Source organism: Myotis yumanensis, unplaced genomic scaffold (genome assembly GCF_028538775.1).
Source record: "Myotis yumanensis isolate MYYU_CA2020_CCGP unplaced genomic scaffold, mMyoYum1.0.hap1 SCAF_6, whole genome shotgun sequence".
In the NCBI taxonomy this organism is placed as follows: domain Eukaryota; kingdom Metazoa; phylum Chordata; class Mammalia; order Chiroptera; family Vespertilionidae; genus Myotis; species Myotis yumanensis.
The window spans coordinates 42,355,593-42,381,981 of NW_027223757.1; positions in this window are offsets into that span (position 1 = coordinate 42,355,593).

The window sequence follows — 26,389 nt, forward strand, 5'->3', positions numbered from 1 at the left end:
CCCTGCTTTACCAGTAAAACCTGTCAGAAAAAGCTAAGACGAAACTAAAGTAGGGAAGGAGAAGAGGAATTGGAGTATTTATGGTTTTAGGAGATTGGCTAGCAGTCAAGACGTAAGTGAAAAATATATAGCCTCGTAAAGCCTGAATATGATCTGGGAGGAAGCCATGCGGATATTTTTGGGAAAAGAGTTCCAACCAGGAGGGATGATTGGATAAAAAGCTTTGAGGCAGAAACTTGGCCTGAGTTAAATGAACAGCACAGAAGTTGGTCAGAGCAGAGGGTACAAGAGAGGAGCAATAGGTTATTTGTTTGGGACAATTCAGACTTGGAAGAATTCAGACTTCTCATCTTATTCCAACCCTCTTCTCCTACTCCTGTAAGAAATTTTCTCACCTCCACTCATCTCAAATGAACACTTAACCTTACCCATTCCCTCCTAAACCAGACCAGTCCAACCTTAGCTAGGAATTGCTGGCTCTGCCTTTCCCTCCCCTCTTCAATGTATACCACCATCCCTGTACCAATTAAGACATGGAGTCAGGCAAAAATCACTCTAGCTTTTTTTTTTTTTTAAAAAGGTGGGGGGGACTATATTTCTCAAAAAGACAGACATTCTATAGGCCAGGCAAATCAAGCCTCCCTTCTTTTCTGTACTTATATTTTATCTCTTTCTAAGGTAGCTCCTTCCTCCATCCTGGTCACAGGTTCTATCACTCTATGCACCCCACTAGTTGCCCAACCCCCTTTATGCTTTACAAGGTCACAGGGTAATATAACAATAAGCCATCTCCCATCATCAGCTTGCAGCAACACAGTTAACCTAGAACTACAGAATGGCCACTGGTCCCAACAGGTTGACTACCAGGTATCCCCGGAAGCCAGTGGTTATTTCCTATAGCCAGTCGGTTTTACTTCGTACCCAACCATCCAGGCCTGAGGCTTCAACTGCTCCTTTCTTTCCCTTTTGCTTTTCCCTTGGATAACAGCCCATTCTAGCATTCCTTTCCACTTACTCTGCAATAGGTGACTCATCTGTCACTTCTTATCGATAGATCCATGATGACTACTTCTTGGTTTGGAGTGCAGAACCAGGAAAAGGAGCCTCATACCCTTTAGTCCACTTCTTCTCTCTACATCTTTCAAATTGTCTCCATGATCAGAGATTTTTCTTCCTCTGTGAGGAAAACACATCTTCCTCCCAACCAGCTGGACAGGAACCTGTACTCTCATCTATTGCTTACCCAATGTAGATGTAGCCCCCAATAATCAGTCTTTACCAGTCCCAGTAACCATCATATCTGACACAGAAGGGCAGTCCAGATAATCCCTATCCTCATGACCCTCTGCATCACGGCGGGATTGGAACTGGCATAGGGGGCTTAACCACTGCTCTATCATATTTTGAAATCCTGTCTCAGGACCTACAAGAAAACCTAGATGACATTGCCAAAAGTTCAGTTCAAATTAGGGGTCAGATAGACTCACAAGCGGCTGTCACCCTCCAAAATTGGAGAGGACTAGACCTCCCAACTGAGGAGAAGCTTTCTGGAGAAAGAACGCTGTTTTTATGTCAGTCTGGCCTAGTCAGGGATGCCACCCAAAAATTAACATAAAGGACTGGAAAGATTAGAGAATGTCAATCAAATTCATGGCCCTACTGGCTAAAGAATATAAATTGGTATACCTGGCTACTTCCCTTCATAGGACCATTAACATTTCTATTCCTCATCCTTGTTTTTGGTCCATGTATTCTGCACCATTTTTCATCTTTCCTTCAGGACCACTTTTGAGCCTTTACCAACCAGTCTCTTGGGGAAATCATGCTTCTGCAACCCCATGCTCCAACCATGAAGAATCTATATAGTGTTCCAGGTGACTACAATCAAAGTCCATCCCCCTATAATCTTGACTCCTTCCCTCAGCAGAAAGCAACTATGAAAGATATGACCTCTGTCTCTGTTCCATAAAACAAAAAGGCTGGAATGTTAGGTCTGATCAAATAATTGAACCAATTCCCCCTTCCCAGGGAACTGATTTTTAGATCACTTCACAACCAACATTCTTTTTCACTTAGACCACATTCCACTTGCTAAAACCATTATATTTCCCCTCTGGACTTTCCCAGGATCCAGATCTGCCAAACAGTTCCCTGTGGGAAAAGCCCACCTAGAGTTCCCCCGCCCCCTTTTTTAAGTTGATTTTTTAAATTATTTTTTTAATCTTTATTATCCACATTATTATATATGTTCCCCTTTTTCCCCCCATAGCTTCCCTCCACCCAGTTCCCACCCAACCTCAGGCCCTTGCCCCCCACTGCCTTCCACCATAGGTGTAAGCTCTCTATCCAATCTCTTCCCACACCCCCCATACCCTCTTCCCCCCAAGATATGTCAGTCTGCTCCCTTCCCATGCCCCTGATTCTGTTACATTCACCAGTTTATTCTGTTCATCAGATTTTTTGTTCATTTGATTTTTAGATTCTCTTGTTAATAGATATGTTTCTCCCCATATGTGTCTGGGTGTCCCAGAGTCTCACCCGGAACTGGAGTTCAGAGTAAGCCAGAGCTTGTATCTCCCTCTCGATTAAAAAAGCAGCTCACCCGGGTGCCAGCCCGTTCTGCTCCTCCGCACCTCCTACCAGTCTCAATGCACTTTCTTCACCTCTCTGATTGTAGTACTTCCACTCAACCAGCTTTCCCATGGATTTGGATGATAGTTTTTCTGTCTTTTAGTTGTAATTTTGATGTGGTTGTGAGAGGCAGCAAGTATAGGTGTTTACCTATGCCACCATCTTGGTTCTCCCGCCTACAGTCCTTTAAAACCTCTGACTCCTCACCCCTTGCACCATTTGGGGGCTCAGTCCATCTAGTATCCAGATGACCTAATAAATTTATAATTCCTTACCACTTTTGGCCTCATGTTTACCTCTGTTGGCAACCCTAATAGGGTATTGAATGGATATAATGATTTATGATTGATTTGACCATATGTGATAAAGTCATGGGTATAGATGAGATCACCTAAAGAGAAAATATAGAACAAGTTAACCTGATCAAAGGAGGCATTCCAATATTTACTGGCATGGTGCAGATAGGGCTAGGTTGGAGTCATACAGAGAATCAACTTGTCATTGTATTTGCTGTGAAGGCAGTGTTCATCCAGGGAAACAGGGCATCCTAGGAGAATTACATTAACTTTTCCTAATTTAGAGAACAGCTGTCTGTAACATAGTGGGGGGCACAGGCCAGACAAAGAATACAACAATTAAAATTATCCTACCTGCAGAGAATCAAAAGCATTAATGGAATAAGGAATAACTAGGATTACCCAGTGGTTGGGGTTTTCCCTGATACACCAGAAAGTTGAGTTTAGCTATGAAGCTAAAACTATAATGGTAGCTGGCAAGAAAGCCAGGTCAATCATAAAGCTAAATGTAGAAACCTTGCTCCCAGGGCAACCATCTCATTAACACAGAGAATAAACTACCCAGAAATGAAGTTCCTCTGCTGGAACTGCCCAGAGCTATGGTTCCCTTGCTATTAGAGTCATTCTGTTAAATTGCTGTACAGGAAATGTAAATTTATATCAACAAGCCCTCCAGCTTAAGATCAGAGGAGAGTACTAAAGCAACAAGTAGGTAAACAGTGAGGAAGTTTCAACAAGAATATACTATCAGAAATTATTAATATACCAGGGACCCAGTGCACAAATTCAGGCACCTTGAAAAGAACTGTGGGCTGTGAGGCTGTGGTGAACACAGGGGTGGGTCTCGACCCATCCTCTGCGCCCTAGCCCAGCCCCTCCTGCCACAGCCCCCAGTCCCCTGTCTGCCAGCAGCCCCGCTCTCGCTGCCACCACTCCCATCCACTGACAGTACCGGCCCTGTTCACACCCGCTGACAGTGCAGAGCGACTGGGGCCAGGGCTATCAGTGGGTGCAAACGGCTGTTGCTGCCCTGATCACCCCTCAGGAGTAAGGGGAGGTGGAGAAGTCCTCAGGGGTGATCAGGGCCTGCAGCCACCGCTTCCACACACTGATAGCACCTAACGATTGGGACCAGCACCGGACACCGGCAGTGGTTAAAGTGGTGGCTCTAGCACTGGCTGTGGGTGCGAGCAGGGCCAGTGCCGGCAGCAGGTGCAAGTGCCGGGCAGGACCATGACACACGAGAGCAAAGAATTTTCAGTAACCACCAGAGGCTCACCCCGATGACAGTGACCGGCACCCTGCCTTGGTCTACACCCCCCCACACCCCCTCCCCTCGCTCACCTGCTCCACCATCCTGCTGCGGCCAATGCCCTCCATGTTCTGTGCATGCCCCCTGGTGGTCAGTGCACGTCATAGAGACCGGTTGTTCAGTTTGTGTGGTTGTTCTGCAGTTCAGTCTATTTGCATATTAGAGTTTTATATATATAGATGCAAGATGGAGTGAATACATAAAATCAAGACAAAATTTTTAAAAAGTAAAGAAGAAAAAAATTGATAAACATTTTAATCTATAAAAATTCTAGAACATAAAATGAAGTAACATAATCTATAAGCTCTTGTGCAGAATAAGTACAAAAATGCCAGCAATTATTTCTATCCCTGTAACATTACCCTTGTTCTACAACTTTGAGAACGTGCTAAATCTGACTCTGTGCTGGTCTGTGATTAATTTTCTAGTGTGACATCATTCAGGCACTTGAAAAGTGATTGTGCTTAGGGGTTTATTCTTTCTTGGAACCCAGCTGTTCTGTGAAAAATATGGGCTAGCTTGTTGGATATGAGAGCCAAGTGGTCCCTGTAACCCCCTTGCCACAGTCAATGGCCAACCAACTGCTAGTCATGTGAATAAGGCTATCTAACACTAGCCAGGTGAGCAGGGCCAGCCAGATTACCTGAGCATGGCTCAGAACAAAAGAAATGCCTAACAGAATTATGATCTAAATAAATTGTTTTACATCACTAACTTTTGAAGTGATTGATATGAAATAAAAACTAATTGATACAGATATTTATGTTTCAAAAAAGTCATTATGCTAAGTGAAATAAGCCAGTTGGAGAAAGATAAATATCACATGATCTCAATCATTTGTGGAATATAATGAACAACATAAATTGATGAACAAAAATAGATCCAGAGACAGAGAAACACTGAAGGGACCATCCAACCTCAGCAGGAAGTCAGGGGGACGGGGGTGGGGGTGGGGGATGGGGAATGGGTTAAGAGATCAACCGAAGGACTTATACGCATGCATATTAGCATAACCAATAAACATGGACCCTGGGGCAGTGGAGGCTTGTCCTGGGGGGTGGGAGTGGCTGGGAGGGGTCAATGGGGGGAAAAGGAGACATATGTAATACTTTAAACAATAAAAAATAATTTAAAAATGTTCTCTAGCCCTAATGGGTTTGGCTCAGTGGATAGAGCATCGGCCTGCAGACTGAAGGGTCCCAGGTTCAATTCTGGTCAAGGGCATGTACCTTGGTTGTGGGCACATCCTCAGTAGGGGGTATGCAGGAGGCAGCTAATCAATGTTTCTCTCTCATTGATGTTTCTAACTCTCTATCCCTCTCCCTTCCTCTCTGTAAAAAATCAATATAATATATTTTTTAAAATTTTAAAAAGAGCTGTCACTCTAATTAAAAAAACACACACATGCTCTCTAATAAAGGTTTTTGTCCTATGAAGTTTGAAGAATGAATTTGCAGACTAAATGATTTTAAATAAAAATATGGCAGTTTATTAGAAGCATATACAAACTCTCCCTGATAAGGAGTCCCCAAATGGGAAAAATCTGCTCTCTCTAGAAATGGGAAAAGTTTAAATTTTTTCTAAGTCTTTTTGTCTCTGGTTTATATATGCTGGTAGTTCTTTGTCTGAACATGACCCTTTCTAATTGGACCATTCCTTCATTTATGACCCCTGTGCCTTCCTAATCGGTCATTCTTTTGCAGAGTATCAGTTTCAAAGTCCAAAACCCACCTGGTACCAACCCCTCCCTCTCCCATATCTTGTGACATTTCTCTATCCTCTGTAAAAGTAAGATAGGCATTCTGGCATCTTGGTGCTATCTCTGCCCTTCACCTATGCATTCTTCTCCCACGGACCTCCTTTTCCCTAAAATTGCTTGTCCTGTCTCTAAAATTCCTTTCAGTACTATGTAAAACACAAAAGTTTCAAATACTAAAAAATGCATACAGTTAAAATTCTATGTTCCAATCTATGGAATCTACCCTCCTCTGAGGGGTAAGCAGGCTTAATAGTTGTTTGTATGATCTAGAAATATATATATATATATATATATATATATATATATATATATTCCTATAGATATACATATGCATATTTCTATATAAAAATATATATACATTATGTGTTTTTGTATGTATATATGTACATAAAATATAAATTTAGTGATTACTAAAATAATTACCAAGTAACACAAATTCTCTTTAAGTTTAAGCTTATCATTATTAGGCTTTGCTTCAAAAATATTTATGACTTCAAATATACCTAAATGAAACATAAGAAATCTAGCAAAATTTTTTTAATGAAAAAAGGAAATTGAAAACTCTGCCTCACCATAAATATAATTGGGAATTCTGAAATATCCTTGCTATCTTATAAGTATAAAAGAAAATATCTATGTATATCAATGCCACAGAGTTTTCAATAAAAAATAAAAGTCAAGGAGTGATATACAAGTCAATATTCAATATGTTCTTACAGTATTTTTCATCCTTCCTGGAATTTAATTTCTTTGGCATATTCATTTTGGATTTGTTTCATCTCTGTGATTTTACACTGACTTAAAGAGAACTTCCATGAAATAATGTTGATGCTCTGCCATAGAGTATAGGAAAATATCTTTCTAAGATGTATATTATTAATACACCAGAAATAACAACAACAAAAAACATTCCTGTTGGTATTAAAATATTAGCACGTAATTATAAAAGTTTTACTAGAGCTTTATTTTTAAAAAGTGGCCACTGAAAAATTTTTGTTCATTTATTTAAAAGTACATTTGAGAAGTTAAATAGATTATTTAAAAAAAAATCATTCCATTAATAAATTTAATTTTCAGTTTGAAGCCACTAAGATTTCAAATTAAAGCTTCTAAAAATTAAAAAGAAATCAGCTCTGGGCATTGACCTCTGTGTGGACATTCTATAAGCTGTTTACAACATGGGCATTAGAAATCTCATGCTGCTCTAGCTGTTAGAAATTTGGAATTAGTCATATTTTTGCATATATGTAGCAACATCTCTAAAAAAAAAATCTCAGTTTTATGTTAAATAATAAAGCCTAGGTTTTGAGAAATTCAGCTGGTTCTGTGTTATTGTTTTTTCCAATTGATTTTTAGAGAGGATGGAAGGGGAAGGGAGGACGGAGAGAGAGGAAGAGGAGAGAGAGAGAGAGAGAGAGAGAGAGAGAGAGAAAGGGAGAGAGAAAGAGAGAGAGAGAGACTTTGGCCATGGCTGGGGATCGAGCCTGCGACTGAGGTACTGGCCTTTGACCAGGAATTGAACCCAAGATCCTTCAGTGTGTGATAGGACACTCTAACAACTGAGCCCAACCAGCCAGGCTGGTTCTGTTTTATTTATTTATTAATATATCTTTATTTATTTTAGAGTGAGGAAGGGGGAGGGGTAGATAGAAACATAGATGAGAGAGAAACATTGATCATTGCACAGGGGATGTAGCCAGCAACCCAGACATGTGCCCTGACCTGGAATTGAACTGGTGGCCTCCTGCTACATGGGTTGGCGCTCAACCACTGTGCCACAACAGCCCTGCTGGTTCTGTTTTTAAAAGGATCTGTCACTTAATTAGGAGCTTGTCCTTATACATTCATTAGAAAAGTAATCCATGATCAACAGGAAAAATACACTGAAAGACCTTTATATCTTATTTCATAGCTGACCCCACTGAACAGAAAAGGAGATATAGCATCTGTATATTTTGGGCCCACCACCCAGTCAAATCTTCTTCCAACGTGATGTATTTGACCCACTTTACCCTTTACTATGTCCCCATCCTTCTCCCTCTGATAAGCATCATACTATTGTCTCTATCTTTGAGTTTTTGTTTGTTTTTCTTGTTTTTTTCCACTTGTTGCTTTCAGTTTTATATTCTACAAGAGTGAAATCACCTAGTTCTTGATTTTTTTTCTGTCAGACTTATTTCACTTAGCATAATATTCTCAAGATCCATCCATGTTGTCACAAATGGCAGTACTTTATCTTTTCTTATGGCTGCGTAGTAATATATCACATCTTCTTTACCCAATCATCTGTTAAAGAACATTTGGTTGTTTCCATGTCTTGGCCATTGTGACTAATGCTGCAATGAACATGGGGGTACATATATCTTTGTGAATACATGTTTTTAAAATTTTGGGGTAGATAGCCAGAAGAGGGGTCACTGGGTAGATTTAAAACCTATATAATTTTAGTAACCAATGTCACCCCAATAAATTTACTTAAAAATAAAAAAAGAAGTGGTAAGAAGTCACCAGTGATGATTATTCCTTTAAAGGGAAAGATTCACTATTTCCATGCATGCTTTTCCTTCTACATGGATGCTCTTACTCCCTCTTTTGCCAAGCTAATGCTTATTAGGCATTCGTTTCTTTAACCTTCAGTTCTTCATGGAAGTCACACTATTTCTCCTTCCCATCTTACTAGCACTGAAGTACAGGCTCTACTGGATAGACCCAAGTGTCCTCACTTCCTGTCTGACATCACGTACCTCATTATGTCCCTCTCTCACTCCCCACCAGTCACACTGGCCTTGCTGTTCTTCAAATATGGTAGCGTGCTCTTTTGTCAGGGTTATCCCATTGATGCCCCATCACCTGTACACTCTCCTTCATTTGCTGTAAGTTTTTTATTTTTTCGTTTTTATTTCTTTGGTTTTGAAACTTTCATCTGCCGTAAGTTTAGCTCCCTGCCTCATTCAAGTATTGTCTTGTGTCATTTTCTTAGTTTTGTTCTCTCAGGCTATTTATTTAAAATTGAGTCCTCTAATCATGAATCAAACTCCTTTCCTTATTTTTTCTCCATAGCACCCGTCATCATCTGATATACCATTGTGAATCCTCTGCCCTAGACTATAAACTCAAGAAAGCAGGGATTTTTGTCTGTTACATTGATTGCCATATCTGCTCCATGATGGAATAATGTCTGGCTTGTAGTAGGTGCTAAATAAGTATTTTCCAATAAATGAATGTATGCACTTAAAAGACAGCAGGTTTCAACCCATTTTGACATGTGGGAGATTTATGAGTTTTTCCTAAAAATATGATACTCTAAAGGTGTAGTTTAACTATTTTATCACTTTTAGAAAGTTAGCTCCATAATTTATGAGCTTTTCTTAAGAATATACCTTATAGCTAGCCACAAAGAATAGACTATTTCAGGTAGTTATATTTTCTTTCTGGCCCATATGCCCATGAAGCAGAAATTCAACAATAAGTTTGAGCTTAAAATAGTACCACCATCTCTGAAGTCTCCCATTCACCTTTAAACTCAAATGTCTAAAATTAAATACATCATCTTCTCACAGCTCCTCCTCTTCCTTCGCCATCTGGCTGCCCTCTTGAGAGTTCTGCTAAAACAAACCACTTTTTTCTTCCACCTCTTTCTCTAGTTTCTAAATCTCTCTCTCCATTCTGTCACTTTTTTCACTGCAAGAAACTTCTCTCACAGTTTATTTCTTATGTCCTGGCATCTAAAAAATTTCAACAGCTTAAAACTGGTCTCTATAACTTCAGTTGTGCCCTTCTCAATCCCATGCTCACAATGCTGTCAAAATAATCTAATTACAAACCCATTATGTTCGAGACAGTCTACAGTTTAAATTATTTCTTTTCAGCTCCAGGATGAAAGTTAGGTATTCAGCATTGTTATGCATTTCTTCATATTTGGATCTCTATCACCTTACCTAGACCTGCTGTTCTCCATCACATTGTGGTAGTAATAGACGGCCATGAAATCTTTGAACAGAATATGGTAGAAGTGATGCCGTTTAGCTAACATCTAAATGCAGTCCACTCACTTACATAGATTAACCCTAAATCATCTCTATAAGTAAGTGTACTAGTCCCATTCTATAGATAAGGAAATTGAGGCTCAAAGACTTTATAGAGATGACTAGGTTTCAAACCTCAAAATCAGGCTTAAAAGGATCTGCTGCTGCTTTCACCTTTGTTGCTAACATTGATTCTTGGAATCCAGTTTTGAGGAAAACCAAACGGTCATGTGAAGAAGTCCCCATGAAGAAGAACCACAACCCCTAGCTAACAGCGCCAGCTGAGCTCCCAGCCAGTGACCATGTTCAACTGCCAATCATGTGAGTAATGCTCACATCCCTGACAAAATCTGTCCCACCTATAATTATAAACAAGTGATTATTTTATAACTCACACATTGATAGAAAACTAAAATACGCATGCTTAACAATATTGTATGTACAATGTATATGTACACATATACACATACAGTAGGTCCTCACTTAACCTCCAGGATAGGTTCTTGTAAACTGCAACTTAAGCGAAATGATATATAAGGAAACCAATTTTGCCATAGACTAATTGATATAAACAAGAGTTAAGTGCCTATGACATATTTCTGGTCACAAAGACATCAGCAAACTTATAAAACACTTTTAATATTAAACATTGAAATAAAAGTGAGTTATACATACATTACAGAAAAATTAATAAAAACAAATAAGATGATTATTTTTCAACCCTCTTATTTTAGTTCAGGGTCCTGGGTGGCAGCAGCCTATCCTGGCAGCTCAGGATGCCAGGGGGGGCCCTCCTGAACAGGGCGCCCTTCCATTTCAGGGCCAGTCAAACAGCCCCATACTCACTCAGACTGGGACAATGTAGACACCCCAGCTCAGCTAGCATGTAGATCCTTGGGATGTGGGAGGAAACCACAGTACCCATAAAAAAAAAAAAAAAAAAAAAAAAAAAGCACAGACATGGGGGGAGCATGTAAACTCCACCCAGACTGTGACTCCAGCTGGGAATCCATTTTTTTTTAATCATCAATGTTGAAATGAAAGGATGTTGAAATTTATATTTATTTGAATTGCAAAGACACATAGTAGTTTATGTCTTTATTATTTTACTTCTGTCATTATCACTTTCTGAAAGATCTTTCTTAGTTGTTACTCAAACTCATTTTAAAGATAAGCAAAAGCAGAATCTTCCCTAAGATACAGTCTTTGACACTCCATCTCACCCGCTTCCAAAATGCAGGGCTGGGCTTTGTAGCCTCCTTTAGTGCTTCTGTGAGATCTATTAGAATGAAGCTTTCTGAGAACAGATGGGATGCATTATTCACTGTCATTATATTTTCTTATCCGCTCTTCCCCCTAACACTTGTACGTGCCTGGACAAATAGGCATCTATTAAACATTGGAATAATTAAGCTTTCTTATTGTATTAGCTACCTGAACTGTGGACAGATGATCTTTGTAGTAAAATAAATATAGATAGGGAGGAAGGTGATGCAGGAGGAATTTAAATCTAAATGCAATGCACATATTTACATGTATTTAACACATGTGATATTTTTATGAAACATGTGTCCACTCTCTCATTATAGAAATGAAGAAATTGAGTTTAAAGGAATTTACAAAGATGAATGAGATGCATCCTCAAGTATAAGTACATCAAAGTCCTTACCCTTACTACTATCCTGTTGTGCCTTAGATGTCCAACACCTGCAATCCTGTGAAAATATTAAAGTTATAGAATCAGGAAATATTACTTAGCTAGTATATTATGAAAAATTGAACATAGCATAACTCTGATGCCCAGTGTTTCATAGAGCAGTGCTGCAAAAAGCGTGGTCTAGAAAACCATCATCATTGCCTGAAAACTTGTTAGAAATGTAAATTTATGGTTCCCACTCCTGAACTACCAAATCAAATGTCTGGGGTGGGGGCTCAGCAGTCTGTGTTTTTAGAAGCTCTGCAGGTGATCCCAATGCATTCTCAGTTTGAGAACCGCTGCCTTAGAAAAATAGGAGATGCTTTAGCTCCACTTAATATGCTTTCCTCTTTTTTACAGATAAAGAAACTGAGGGGCAGTATGGTTGACCTTTTGGAGTTTTTTAAATTAACCACTAGCAAAGCAAAAACTAAAGTCAGTTCCATTGCCTCTCAGTGAAGTTTTTACTTGTAAGGCATTCCAAATTTTGACTGTCAATGCATAAAAGTTTTGTTTCAAACAAAAGAATCAATACTTATCCAAATATACTAAAATGACAATTGCTCTTGCAGGGTGTGTGCAGAGAATTGAACCTCAGCAGGCTACCAAATCCAGTTGGAGTAGGGCAATAGCAAGTGAGGCTCACAAAAGAAACACCCTAAGGATACATTGAACCAGCATGAATGGATGAGGCATGATTATACAGCTCCGAGGCATAATCACAGCATAAACAGCAGGCTGGAGTACCCAAATTGGAAATGCGAGCAAAGACTTTGCAAGCATCTGCTTTAACCCAACTCAAGATAACTATTCACTTTTTCCCATGGTAAAACAATCTTTTAGTGACACTTAGATGGCAATTTTGAAACATGAGAAGGCAAAGAAAATGCCTGGGTGTGTGTGTGTGTGTGTTCAAATGCATAGAAATACCCAGAAAACAAAACTTCATAAGTTGTGAGTGCTTGGAGATAGTGAGCTTGGGTGAGGGCCTTCCAAGGGAGGAGTCTTGTTTTCCTACAGCTCTTGGCTCTCCTGGATGTGAGCACTGATGATTTTTAAAGTTAAATATATGGGGGCTTGTCTTCCTGGGTCAGGTCCCCCCCGGCTGGGGAGCCTATCGTATGTCTCAGAACCCTAACCCTAACCCTAACGCTTCTCAGCGGTTACCTCCAGAGTTGTGATATCCCTCCCACTGGTGGGTTGCCACACACTGACTGGACCATGTCTTTGCCCCTCCTGCCCATCTCAGAGTAGCTTTCTTTTTTACATCTTTAGTTGCAGAAAACCTGTTCCGCTAATCTGCCATTCATTCTCAGCTCTAGCTATTCTATATGTCATTGTAGATTTTGTGTGTCCACAGAGGAGGTGAGCTCAGGCTCTTTCCACTCTGCTGTCTTGTATTTTATACATCCCTCAGTGTATAAATTATCCTTAAAGTGCCTACTATATATGTAAAAGGCTAAGCGACTGGCAGACCAGCCAACCATCCAATGACTGGTAGGTATGACACACACTGCCCACCAGGGGCAGACGCTCAACACAGGAGCTGCCAAGCGACAGCAACTTTGCAGAGTGCCCTCTTGCATTCCAGAACCCCTCAGGGGATGTTGGACTGCTGGTTTTGGCCCGATCCCCACCGGCCAGGCCAAGGGACCCCACCTGCCAGAGGGACCCCACTCACTCCTCAGATACCCTTCAAGCCCTGGGGCCTCCCCAAGTGCGGCCAGCCAGGGAGGGACCGCAGTAGGTTGGCTCCAGGGTGTGTCCAGCCGTCTCACCCAGTCCCGCCCCACAGACCACGTTCTGATTAATTTCCTTTCAATGTGCACGAATCTATGCACCAAGCCTCTAGAAGCAAATAAACCTTCATTATCCATTCTTTTTTAAAAATATATTTTTATTGATTTCAGAGAGGAACATCAATGATGAGAGAGAATCATTGATTCGCTGCCTCCTGCATGCCCCCTACTGGGGATTGAGCCTGCAACCCGGGCATGTGCACTTGACAGGAATCGAACTTGGGACCCTTCAGTTCGCAGGCCCATGCTCTATGAACTAAGCCAAACCGGCTAGGGCTATCCATTCTTATTTAAACAAAGCGTTTTTAAAAATGTATCCAACAAGTACATAGTCTACTGCTAGAGACAGACACTCATCCTCTTATTCTATGACTTTAGTGTTCCTGCTGCCTATTCTGCTATTGGAAGAGAAACAAGGACTACACATGCCAAATAGCACTAGCTATCTTGTGGGAAAGGAATCACAGGCTAGAGAGATTTTATATAAAAATCTTGGGTTTTGCCTTCTCTTAGGAAAAAGTAAATTGAAAATGACTGTGCTTACCTTCCTGCAAGGCAACAGTTAACTCTTACTTTTCAGTGGCTGCCATCATGCAAAGACAGGGCTCTCCGGTAAGTTTCAAAATTTCTTATCCTTGCTGTGGGACTTAGATGGAAATGAGCAATTCACTTCAGATGACAAGAACTTGCCAGTGATTTAGTTGGAGATTTGTCATTAATTACAACTTAGTGAATTTTACTTTTGCTTAAAGTACTTGATAATCATAGCCATAGGTCAGAATGCAAATACTCACATGACTCTTCTCCTGCATATTCATTTCCATTCTGAATTTAGATGAAAATCATGAAGGAAAGGAACTATTGATAATTTGTAGTCTGAAATGTACATGTAAATTAAAAACCTTTCTGCCTATGCTCTAAGATGATTTAAAAATCATATCATCTCTGTTCTCTGGGAACCTAACTTTCATTAATTAATATTACAGGCAATGTTATTCTCCTCATCTCCACTTTCATGAGGGAATCAGATTGCTATTTGCTTTTATTCTATTTAAACATCTATGAGGAACAGGAATAAAATGATAAATATGCTAAACGTCTTGTTTGAATTGCTATTTAATACAATGCCTATCTTTTATTGTTCAAAGAATATTCCTTTGGCAATAGAATTATTATTCTTTAAAGAGAAATAAGGTGTATTCAGCTTTTCTCTCCTCTGGTTTCTAAGAGCTTCCTTTCTTCTTCCTTCTGGGCATGAAAAGAAGATAAGCCACTCTGACTTTGTACTTCTGCTTATTTTTCCTTCTGGCTCTGTCTGTTCCTGCAGGGAATAGGAAGTGGCAGGAAGCTTAGGAAGCAGTGCATGTGTTATCTGGGTTGGTTTCCCCATTCTCTGCTTGCTCAGTAAGGAACCAGGAATAACTCTTACCCACCTCAGGACAGATAGGGTCCTTTTGGACAAAATAAAACCAGATAAAAGGGAGCATTTAAAAATATGTGTAGCCCTGACCGGTTTGGCTCAGTGGCTAGAGCATTGGCCTGCGGACTGAAGGGTCCTGGGTTCGATTCTGGTCAAGGACATGTACCTTGGTTGCGGGCACATCCCCAGTAGGAGGTGTGCAGGAGGCAGCTAATCAATGTTTCTCTCTCATTGATGTTTCTAACTCTCTATCCCTCTCCCTTCTTCTTTGTAAAAAATCAATAAAATATATTTTAAAAAATAAAAATATATGTAGATAATTTTAAATTCACAGAATCGCAGACATAATATACAGAGTTTCTCTATACATGTCAGGCTAGCTTATGTTTATGTGAACAATTTATATAACCACAGGATAATTATCAAAACTAGTAAATTAACAATGATACAATGCTATTAACTAAAATCTTGAGTTTATGTGAATTGCATTATTTTTCTACTTTTGTGCTTTTTCTCTTCCAGTATCCAATCCAGGATCCCACATTGTATTTTGTTGGCTGACTCCCTAGTTTAACGTGACAGAGTGCCCTAGACTTCCCCTTTCTTTCAAAAACTACATTTTTGAAAAGTACTGGTCAGTTTGAAGAATTACCCTCAATTTTGATTTGCCTTATGTTTTATGTTGATTATGTTGAGGTTATGCTCTCTTAGTCAAAATATCTCAGAGATCACATGCCTTCCTCATTGCATCTTATCAGGGATACATGATATTCATATGTCTTATTATTGGTAATGTTTGTCTTGACCACTTGGCAAAGTGGTGCATGCTAGGACACTGTAAAGTTGCTCTGTACAGCTCCTTTTGCCACCTTCTTAATTACCAAGTACTTTGTAGGTGATACCTTGAGTCTATACAAATATCTCTTTCTGCTTAAACTTTTTTCCACTAATTTCTGCATCCATGACTGGATTGGTGATTTTCCACTTACTGCTTTCTTTCCGCCACTACAGAAATTCTACTATAGGGGATATTTGTCTGTTCTCCTCTAATTTATTTTTATTTATGATATCATATGGATTCATAATTTTTATTTCATTCTTGGACCTAGAATTAAATACCATTGTTATTTATTTTGTTGTCCAAGGTATTCCACCTTTGGCTATTAGGAGCTTGTTTTTCAAGATGGCTTATGTTCCCTTTCTCTCTATAGATATATATTGAAATTATATATTATACTAGAGGCCCAGTGTACAAAAATTTTTGCACTCGGGGGGGGGAGGTCCCTCAGACCGACCTGTGCCCTCTTGCAGTGTGGGACCCCTCAGGGGATGACCACCTGCTGGCTTAGGCCTGCTCCCAGAGAGATTGGGCCTAAGCTGGCAATCAGACATCCCTCTGGCAGCCCGGAAGCCCTCGGGGGATGTCCACTTGCCAGCGGGGAGCAGACCTAAGCTGCAGTTGGACATCCTTAGCACTGCTGAGGAGGCAGGAGAGGCTCCCACCAAGACTGCTGTACTGGGAGCCATCAGCCTGGCTTGTGGCTGAGCAGAGTTCCCCAATGTGGGAGTGCACTGACCACCAGAGGGCAGCTCCTGCATTGAGCGTCTGCCCCCTGGTGGTCAGTGTGGTCATAGTGACTAGTCATTCCCAGTCTTTCTGCTGTTAGGGTCAGTTTGCATATTACCCTTTTACTATATAGGATAGAGGCCTGGTGCACAGGTGGGGACCGGCTGGTTTTCCCTGAAGGGTGTCCCAAATCAGGGTGGGGGTCCCACTTGGGTGCCTGGACAGCCTGGGTGAGGGGCTGATGGCTGTTTTCAGGCTGGCCACACCCCCTTCAGTGTGGGGGTCCCCACTGGGGTGCCTGGCCAGTCTGGGTGAGGAGCTGAGGGCCGTTTTCACGCTGGCCTGTGACTGAAGCTCCCAGCCACTCCTTTTTTTATTTTTTTATTCTGGGATTTATTTACCTTCTATAATTGAAACATTGTTGCCGTCACTGGCACTCCCAGCTCTGAGGCCGCGGCCAGCTGAAAGCAGGTATCTGGGGTTTATTTAGCTCCTATAATTGAAACTTTGTTGCTTCCGGAGCTCAGAGCCGGGCCGCGGCAGGCGGGGAACCTTGGCTTCCTCCATCACTGGAGCAAACAAGCCTCCTGCTTGCTTCAGCTACGTGGCTGCCAGCTGCCATCTTTGTTGGCAGTTAATTTGCATATCACCCTGATTAGCCAATGGGAAGCGTAGTGGAGGTATGGTTAATTACCCTTTTTGTCTTTTATTAGATAGGATATATAATTTTTAGCACTTCCTTATGTTCAGGGTCAGTCATCTTATATTTTCCCTACCTCACTTCTAAGATCATCTATTTTACCAAGGAGCTTTGATTAATTTTCAGGAAGAATTATATTTAGAAACCAAACACTGGGTTATAGTTGTGCCCATTGTTACCAGAGCCTCACTGTTTCTAGCCCCTCTTTAGTAAATAGAGCAAGGGGATAGCTAGATAGATAGATAAATAGAGATATAAAATGTCTACACCAACATTATATTCACTTGTGCATACACACATCTATTTCTCTTTTTGTTTTGTTTTGTTTTTTGTTTGTTAATCCACTCCTGAGGATATTTTTTTCATTGCTTTTCAGAGAGTAGAAGGGAGGGAGGGAGAGAGAGAGAGAGAGCGAGAGATCCACGTGAGAGATACACAAGAACTGGTTGCCTTCCACATGTGCCCTGATCAGGGTCAGAGAAGGAACCTGCAACCAAAGTACACACCTCTACTGGGAATTGGACCTGTGATCCTATGATGCACAGGCCAACACTCTAACCACTGAACAACAGCAGCCAGGGCCACACATCTATTTTTATCTATCAGTCAATTTATTTATGTGTCTATCTATGTATCTTTATATCTATCTATCGATGAGATGAGTTGATTTACTTATGTAAAAATAGTTTATATTGATAAGTCCCATTTTAATCTAGCACCACAAAGTTCATTTTAACATTTTCAATTTCTTTTATCTGTGACAGCTTTCTTGGACAGTGAAAAATCTGTTTCTCATTATCTACAATGTATTTATTTATTGGCTAAGCTATAGTATACAAATAAATAACTTTATCATTCCTAACCAATAGCCTGGACTAAAACAAATTTACCAACTCAACTATAGTGATTATTTATAGTTATTACTATCTTAAGCTGTAAAATAACCATTTCAAATTCATATTTCTAAAGTTATTTATATCAGAAGGGGTATCTATCTACCAAAGCCTAAGTGACTGAATGACCATTTGACCAGTTGCTATGACGTGCACTGACCACCAGGAGGAAGACACTCAACTCAGGAGCTTCCCCCTGGTGATCAGTGTGCTCCCACAGCTGGAGCACCACTCAGCTGACTGACAGTCGCCAGATGCCGGGCTCATGGCTGGTGAGCACGGCTGTGGCGGCACAAGCCTCTCCCACTGCCGCGGCAGCGCACTACTAAGCAGTGGGCGGCAGCAGGCATAGTGGGGCCAGGATGAGTGGGAGTGGTGTGGTGCCCAGCTCTGGCTCAGGCTCCTCCCTGGCCACCTGCTGCTTCGCACACTACTACATTCCTTGGGGCGGTTCTGGCAGTCCAACATCCCCTGAGGGGTCTGGATTGCGAGAGGGCACCGGCCAGGCTGAGGGACTGCACCAGTGCACGAATCCATGCACCAGGCCTCTAGTCCTATATAATAAAAGCATAATATCCAAATTGTCTCCTCAACTAGAGTTCTTCCGGGAGTTTGACCAGGTGGTGGGCCGGCTGAGGGAAGGGGGGAGGCCCTGGCCAGCAGTGGTGGCAGGTGGCTGGGGGAAGGGAAGGCGTACCCAGCCAGTAGCCAGCAGCTACTAGAGACCCTTCCAAGTGCAGGAATTTCATGCACTGGGCCTCTAGTTATTAATAACAACTATGGAAAATTATACACAACCTAAAGCCAGGAATGCAATTGGGCATTAACGGCAGCTAAAACCATAAACTGAACATTTACAAATGTCTTCTTATTTTGCTGTTTCTGAGTAACTACTTTATTTTTCCCATCACCTTTTCTTTACATCCACATCCATTTTCATTTATCTGCCCTGTGCATTTGGAAGCTCTGGAATTTTACATTTTAGACCTCTATTTAGCTTTCTGCTGAAGCCATGAAGAAAACTGATGGTAAAGCTGGTGCTGGACTGGTCTAGTTTTTATTCTCATTGGTGGTCATCATATTCCACTTTATCAGCACAAAAACTGTCTGATATTTTTACATACAAAAATTCTCAACATGTCCCAGTTTATCATGAAATCAGTTTCTCAAAAACCAAAACAAATTTGTTCATCTCTCTCAGAAAAGGTAGCCACCTAATGTCATGTTTAGTTTATAACTCCAGAAACAGTGTCACAGGGACAATGTTCTCCTACTCTACATTCTTTGTGTATTACACAGCTACTGCCTCTAGTCTGTCTTAATCTTGCTGTATTTTGAAACATATGGCCCAAGACAGGTCAGCAAACATTATTCAGCAAAACCAGTTAGTAAATATTTTAGGCTTGAGGGTAGTATGGTCCCTGTTAGAACTACTCAACTCTGCCATTGTAACACAAAAACAGTCATAGGCACCATATAAATGAATAAGCCTGGCTGTGTTCTAATAAACCTTTATTTATGGACATTGAATAGTCACATATAATAGTCACATGCTGCAAAATATTATTTTCAGCTATCAAAATGTAAAAACCATTCTTAGCTCCCAGATGTAAAAAACAGGCAGTAGGGAGGATTCAGACCTCAGGCTACAGTTTGACAATTTCTGGCCATAAGGTTAATTTTAACCATTTTCAAAATACCTGATACACAATTGTGGAGTAAACCAGAATAACAATAATAAGAAATTTCATGCAGGGAAATAGATGCATTGCACCTTGATCCCTGAATAAAAAAATGGCCTCTGAAATGGTAACAATGAATCTCTCAGATGTCCATTGGTTAGCTTGCCTTCCTCAGCAGATTGTTCCCACTGGAAGACTTTTCCTTTAGAGAGAGTCCACCAGGACCAACTGAGAGTGGAACTGAAGGTTTTTTGTTTATTTTTTTTTATTGTGATTTATTCATTCTTTTCAACAAATTTACAACAAAGGTAAGACAGTAAGCATTTTCTACACATGTTCTCACTTAATCCTCCCTCACCATGTAAATAGAGAATCTTCATTGTTTGAAAATATCCATAATATGGAAATAGGCAAAAGATCATTGCATGTCTAGTCAATGTCACACTAGAGCATTATCCAGTGGGACTAGCCAAGAGTTCTGTAATTTTCTAGTTCTATATACATTTTATTGTTATTGATTAAAGACTTAACAACTCTGTAAAGGCAGCTTTATTTGTATAACATTGATAGTGCTGTAAATGCTTCATATCAAATAGCAATGCAAATAAACTTTGAGATGCAAATAGAGAGGTAAACATGTCAATGATTTTACCCCAATGTTTTACTTAATTTTTTTATTACCAGTAGGACATCAATTGGTTCTGTATGCAATTTAGAAATCTTATTTCAGCATACAATTTCTGGCCATAATGATCATTTGAACCATTTTCAAAATACATAATACACAACATGGAATAAACCAGAATAACAACAATAAGAAATTTCATCTAAGGAAAGAGAGGAATTGTGCCTTGGTCCCTGAATAGAAAAGAAATACTTTGAATAGACACATTTTGTTTTTTCTTAAACTTTTAAAAGCAATCTCACTATTATGCTGGTTTCTTATTAAAAAGCTTAGTACATTTTGACACATTTATTCTATACTTCTATGAGAATTGTACTTTTAAGTGTCTGAAAAGTGTATTTTGAAGATTGAAATGAGATTCCCCTGATCATTCCAAGCAATTGGGAGAAATTTTCAAATGGATAAGCTATAACTTAAAGATTCTGGCACTTTTCTTGACCACGAATACTTCTGTGGACCAAAGTTTGGAATGAGTGGGGATTAGAAAGAGGTGAATGGAAGATGCTCAAGGAAGACAGAGAACAGAGGTGGGAAAAGCTTTTATATTGTTCAAGTACTTCATTGCACTTTCTTCTGAAACCTAGCTCAGATCCCATTATTGACTTCCATCAGATAGCTTAGAATCATTATTATAAATAAACTATTTCAGAAGCTAATTTATTTGGTTATTTACCTGTAGTGCAATTAATTGCATGTATGAGAAATTTGAATATTTCAACTTAATAGATCTCAAAATGTGTAGCTGGCTGTGTGTGGGATCCAGGCAAAGATCTTGCACAGGGCCTACCACTCTGCACTGCATGCATTAGAAAGCGTGTTAACAATAGGACAAGTTCACCCGCTATTTTTAATTCAAATGTCCCATTCAAGGTTGCAAACCCTTCAACACAGACAGCGTGAGCGTTAGTACCTGGCAGGGCCTAATCAGGTCGAGCGTTAGGACCATGGGTTCCTTCTGCCAAGTGGCAGCAGAGCTGCTCTGCCGGAAACCTCCGCACCACCGGCAGGTGAGCGAGGGAAAGCCCAGCAGCGAAGGCAAGTGGGGAAAGTCCGAGCTCCAGGGGACCAGCCTCGCCCCACCTTGGCCTCCGGCACCGGGGGTCAGGGGTTCTGACAAAGGCAGCTCCTTCCTGCGGCTCCTCAAACTCCCAGGTCGCTTCCATCGCCCCTCAACGCCCCTCCGCTCAGGGTCGGGAATCGGTGGAGGCCTCCAGGTGTCCATGAATGTAGGGAATTTCCTCTAGCAGCGGGACCCAGTGACCCAGGGCCGGAGGGAGACCTGCACCCTCCCCTGCAGCCAGGAGAACCCTGGAAGACCCCGTCTGCCCATCACCCATGAGCGCACCCGATTGGTTAAGCACCTGACGCTCCTCTGCCGTTGGTCTTTTCCAGCCGCACAGCCCCGCTAAGAGGGTGGGGAACAGCAGAGACCTGAAACCCCTGCGGAGAATGAGTCCTAAGCTTCAGACAGGTACTGTCTCATTCCTACTCTCGGCCTTCCGCCCTGTGCCCTGCACTGACCCAGTCCAAGAGCAGAGGCTTCTAGGTGAAACAGGAATTTTAGGGGTAAAATAGGACAGGTTTAGGAAATTTTGGAAATTAAGGGGACCATGGAGGAAGCACAGGGCTACAGAGCAGCAGAAGGTATCCTATATAATGAAACCCTAATATGCAAATCGACCTAATGGTGGAATGACCGGTTGCTATGACATGCACTGACCACCAGGGGGCAGATATTCAACACAGAAGCTGCCCCCTGGTCAGTGTGCTCCCACAGGAGCCAGAAGCCGGGCTCACGACTGGCTAGAACAGCGGCATTGGCGGGAGCCTCTCCCCCCTCCGCTGCAGGTGGGAGGTAAGGAGTGAAGGGTCCCGGACTGCAAGAGGGATGTCCGCCTAGGGGTCCTGGACTGCAAGAGGGCACAGGCCAGGCTGAGGGATCCCCCGCCACACACACACACCCCTGCAGGGGCCTCTAGTATTTCCATAGAATGGAAGAGCTGGAAAGTTGCAATAGGTACATTTCCGTAGAATGAAGGAGCTGGGAATAGCAAAAGGTCTATATTTACAAAATAAAGAGAAGGAAGCCCTTTGTCCAGAAGGAGAAGAAGAAAGCCCAAAGGGAATAGGAAAACAATAAGGAAGGAGGAGGGGTTTGAACTTCACATGTCCCATGTGAGGTTCAACCTTTGAATCCACGAGTTACTATAGTAACCAGTCTAGGGGAATAGTGACCAATCAGAGGGGATATCAAGGTACCAGGATCTGCAGCCTTTATAAGCCATAGGGAAAAATAACTCAGTCTGACCCTTCCCCCCTCCACTCTCCCACGTGAGAGTCTGTACTTATTCTTAAATAAATTTCCACCGTTACTATATAAAAAAAAAAAATCCTGCACAGTGGGTTGATAGATACAAGTCTTCTTGCTCTTATCTATTTTCTAAAGCACATGCTAGGGAACTACCAGAACTGGAAATTTAAGGTCACTGGTAGAAAACTATCAGGTTACTGACTGGTATATATCAAGTGTCTAATATGTGTGAGCTCTGCTCTAGGAGATTGGAAAATATTAGTGAACTAAACTGAGAAAAATATCTTGCCTTAAAAGACACATATTTTGGTAAAGTTCTTCTTAATGAAATCTTGTCCTCCTTGATATAGCCTACCTGAGAGCAATTAATGTCTCACAATACAAGCCAACCTTTTAAAAGGAAACACTTTTTTGCCTGCCTTAGATATATATGCGAGAGGGGGAGATTACCAGGATCAGGAAAGACCTTTCAGGAAATTTAGTTGGTGGGAGGTGGGGGTGGGGTTTGTAACTCAATACCATTGCTGTGAATCATGGCCATAAGAAAAATGATAATATATCTAAAGATGTAAAAAAAAAAAAAAGATAAAGTCTCCAGGCCTGTTGCTAAGAAAAAGAGCCAAAATAATGGGGGTCCATTTTTAAAGGGCAAAATTTTACAAGATTTCTGGATTTTGGTTACCAGCAATGGAACTCCTACAAATGAGATTGCTAATCAGCAAAGTTTTAGGTATTAAAAAGTTTAAAGTTAATTGATACAGTTCATATTATTTTTGAATAATTGCTATTCTATAGCAGCATCTTGAATTTATTGAAAGCTTTAATTAAAATATGCACATGATTCATATCTTTGAGGAGCTCATAATTAGGCTATGCAAAGCTGTGAGGAAATAAATAATAGTACAGAGTACAGAGAAGGAAAAAGATCCAGAGGGATGAGCAAAACCATAGATATTGCAACTGCCAAAGGCCCAGATTTACTTTAAGCCTGAATCTATACACTTGACATTCAGAGTAAAGCCAAATCCCACTTTAATGAGGTCATTTTATCATTAGCGTCTGCCTTTCCTCATTCAAGTAGCTAGCTGGTAAGAACAGTATGTTAATGATCTACTTTCAAAGCAAACTTTGAAATAAGAAATTGTAAAAAAAAATCACATTATTCATGAATCATTACATTTACTTAGCAGAATATTTTTAAATCATTGTCTATGCTTTCTACTATATTTATGTACTTGTATATAGTACTGCACTATCCTGTGGATAGAAGAAACATAAAATGCATCCAAAAGTAACAATGACAGAGGAATAGACTAAGATAAGGACACCTAATCCATGGATTGTCAGATTTTAGAGCTACAAGAGCATTTAGAGGTTGTTTAAATCAAGTCCCCTAATTTTGAAGATAAGAAAAGCCCAGAGAGGTGAAATGCATACATACTAGAAGAGCCAGGAATAGACATCGATATTTCAATAAAAGTGGAAGCCGAAACCCCAGAAGAGCCACAGATTTTAGTACAATCTTACAGCTAAAGGAGACATGCAAACACTCACACACATAGAGATAAACACACACATAAAGAATCCCACTCTCATGTGTTCTTTGTTCTCATTGTCCTTTAACGCACAAAAACACCAAATTTCACTGATTCAGTAATATGTGTTAAGAATGTACCATACACCAGGTGCTCTGCTGCTATTAGCAAACGCAGTGTCTGCTGAAGTATTTGTTTTCTGAAACAAACAAAACCTGTGTGCCCATTGAAACAAAGGTTATGTTAAAACAGGTTTTACCTATGTCAGGAGGCTATGACTCCCAATTCTCCGTAAATTCTAATTCTGAAGGCATACCTCTTTTCATAAAATTGCAGTGAATGACCTAAATAAATAGCATGCCATGCCTAAAGTTCCTATAGGAAAGAGCAGATTAAGTTACGATTGCCATGGTTAGAATCAGAGAAACTAATAGAGGGATATTAGTCTCCTGCAGGATCAAGCCATCAGTTCCAGAGGAAGACGGATAATTCAAATACCATCCAAGGCAACACCAGTGGCCAAAAATATTATCTGTTAGAAGATAGAAAGTAACACATGTGGAAGGATTTCTAGAAGATAGGCATTTTCCACAACAGCAATTTTCCAAGTTATAGATTTGAAGGTGGATCTGGCTTAATTTAGCAAAATACCAAAAGATGGCAGCAACCATAGCAAAGGTCTTAGAAAGCAGAGAAGTATGTGAGTAAGTCAGGGATTCTAAATAAAATCTGCCTCAGGGCCAGTTCCGAACCTATTAAGGAATTTGACATGGAAATGGAAACCAGTACTCAGGCAGAAAACAATTCCTAGGACATATTGGGCACCTCATAACCTCATAGAATTAATGAATAAATTAACCATTCAGTGGTCATTATTCACCACTGAAACATAGTCAGTAATACATAACATTTGACTCTCTTTGAGCACATGTTGTTTTGGAACCTACAATATTCAAGTATTCTGAAAGATTCTACTGGTGATACAAAGAAAATAAACACAGCTCTGACCTTAAAGAGTACAGAGTTTAGCTAGGGATCTAGGACAGTATACCCATATCTAATTGATAAGGAGGTACAATAAGTGAAAATAGTTGGCAAGTATTACATTTAATGGAAGGAGAATTTACTTGTGGTCGTAAGAAAAGGTGAAAGCTACAATTGGAACCTGAAAAGCTATGAGCAGTAGAGTCAGATTCAAAGTGGCTTTATGATGTTCAGTTTGGCAGTTGTTTGGTGGGTAGATAGAAAAGGAAGAAATGTGATGCCTATAAATCAATATGATGGCTATAACAAAGGTCAAGATTTCAAAACTTTAAAAATTATTACTCTCCATAAATTTCAATGTAGGAGGATGTAATTTTATATAAAATAATACCCTGGTTCATATAAATTGGATTTTTTATAGTAAATTCATAAAAGTCAAATATTGAGTGTTTTAGGCATGTCAGAAATAATAAAAATCAATGCATTATTAGTTATTCTATTTTACATTATAGGAAACTCATAACTACCATAGATGAAATGCTTTGAAAGTTTTTTAAGGAACATTATAATAGAGTTTATAATGAAAAAAAAAAGAAAAGAAGGTCAGTTGCACAGCAAGAGGGGTCTCCATCAAATGATAAGAAAAATTCACAGTTCACTGCTTTTTCTATAGTGCCTCCCTTGCTTCTGTTTCTTGCTTGAGTTTGGGGCCAATAGCAATTGCAGGTGAAGGTGGCAAAGGTCAAGTTGCTTTTGAGGTGATGAACTCAATCATCATATAGCAAAAAAGATAGGAAAAGCATGAGCAGAATTCTCCAGGGAAAGAAATCTTAGAATAAGAACAATTTGCAGTTATCCTACAAAAAACTAAATTTCTATTCTCTTAATCTTGCAATCAATTCCTGATTATGTATACTAATTGGGAAAGCAGTGGCACATTAATCTCACATTCATTTAAATGTGATGACTGACTCAAGGACACTTGATAATACTCACGGCCTGTTGAGGGTCTCTAAAGACCATGTTCCACTGATCTAATACCAGTATTCCAACATAATTTTTTAGGACTTTTGAGTGCCCTTGAGAAAACTGTG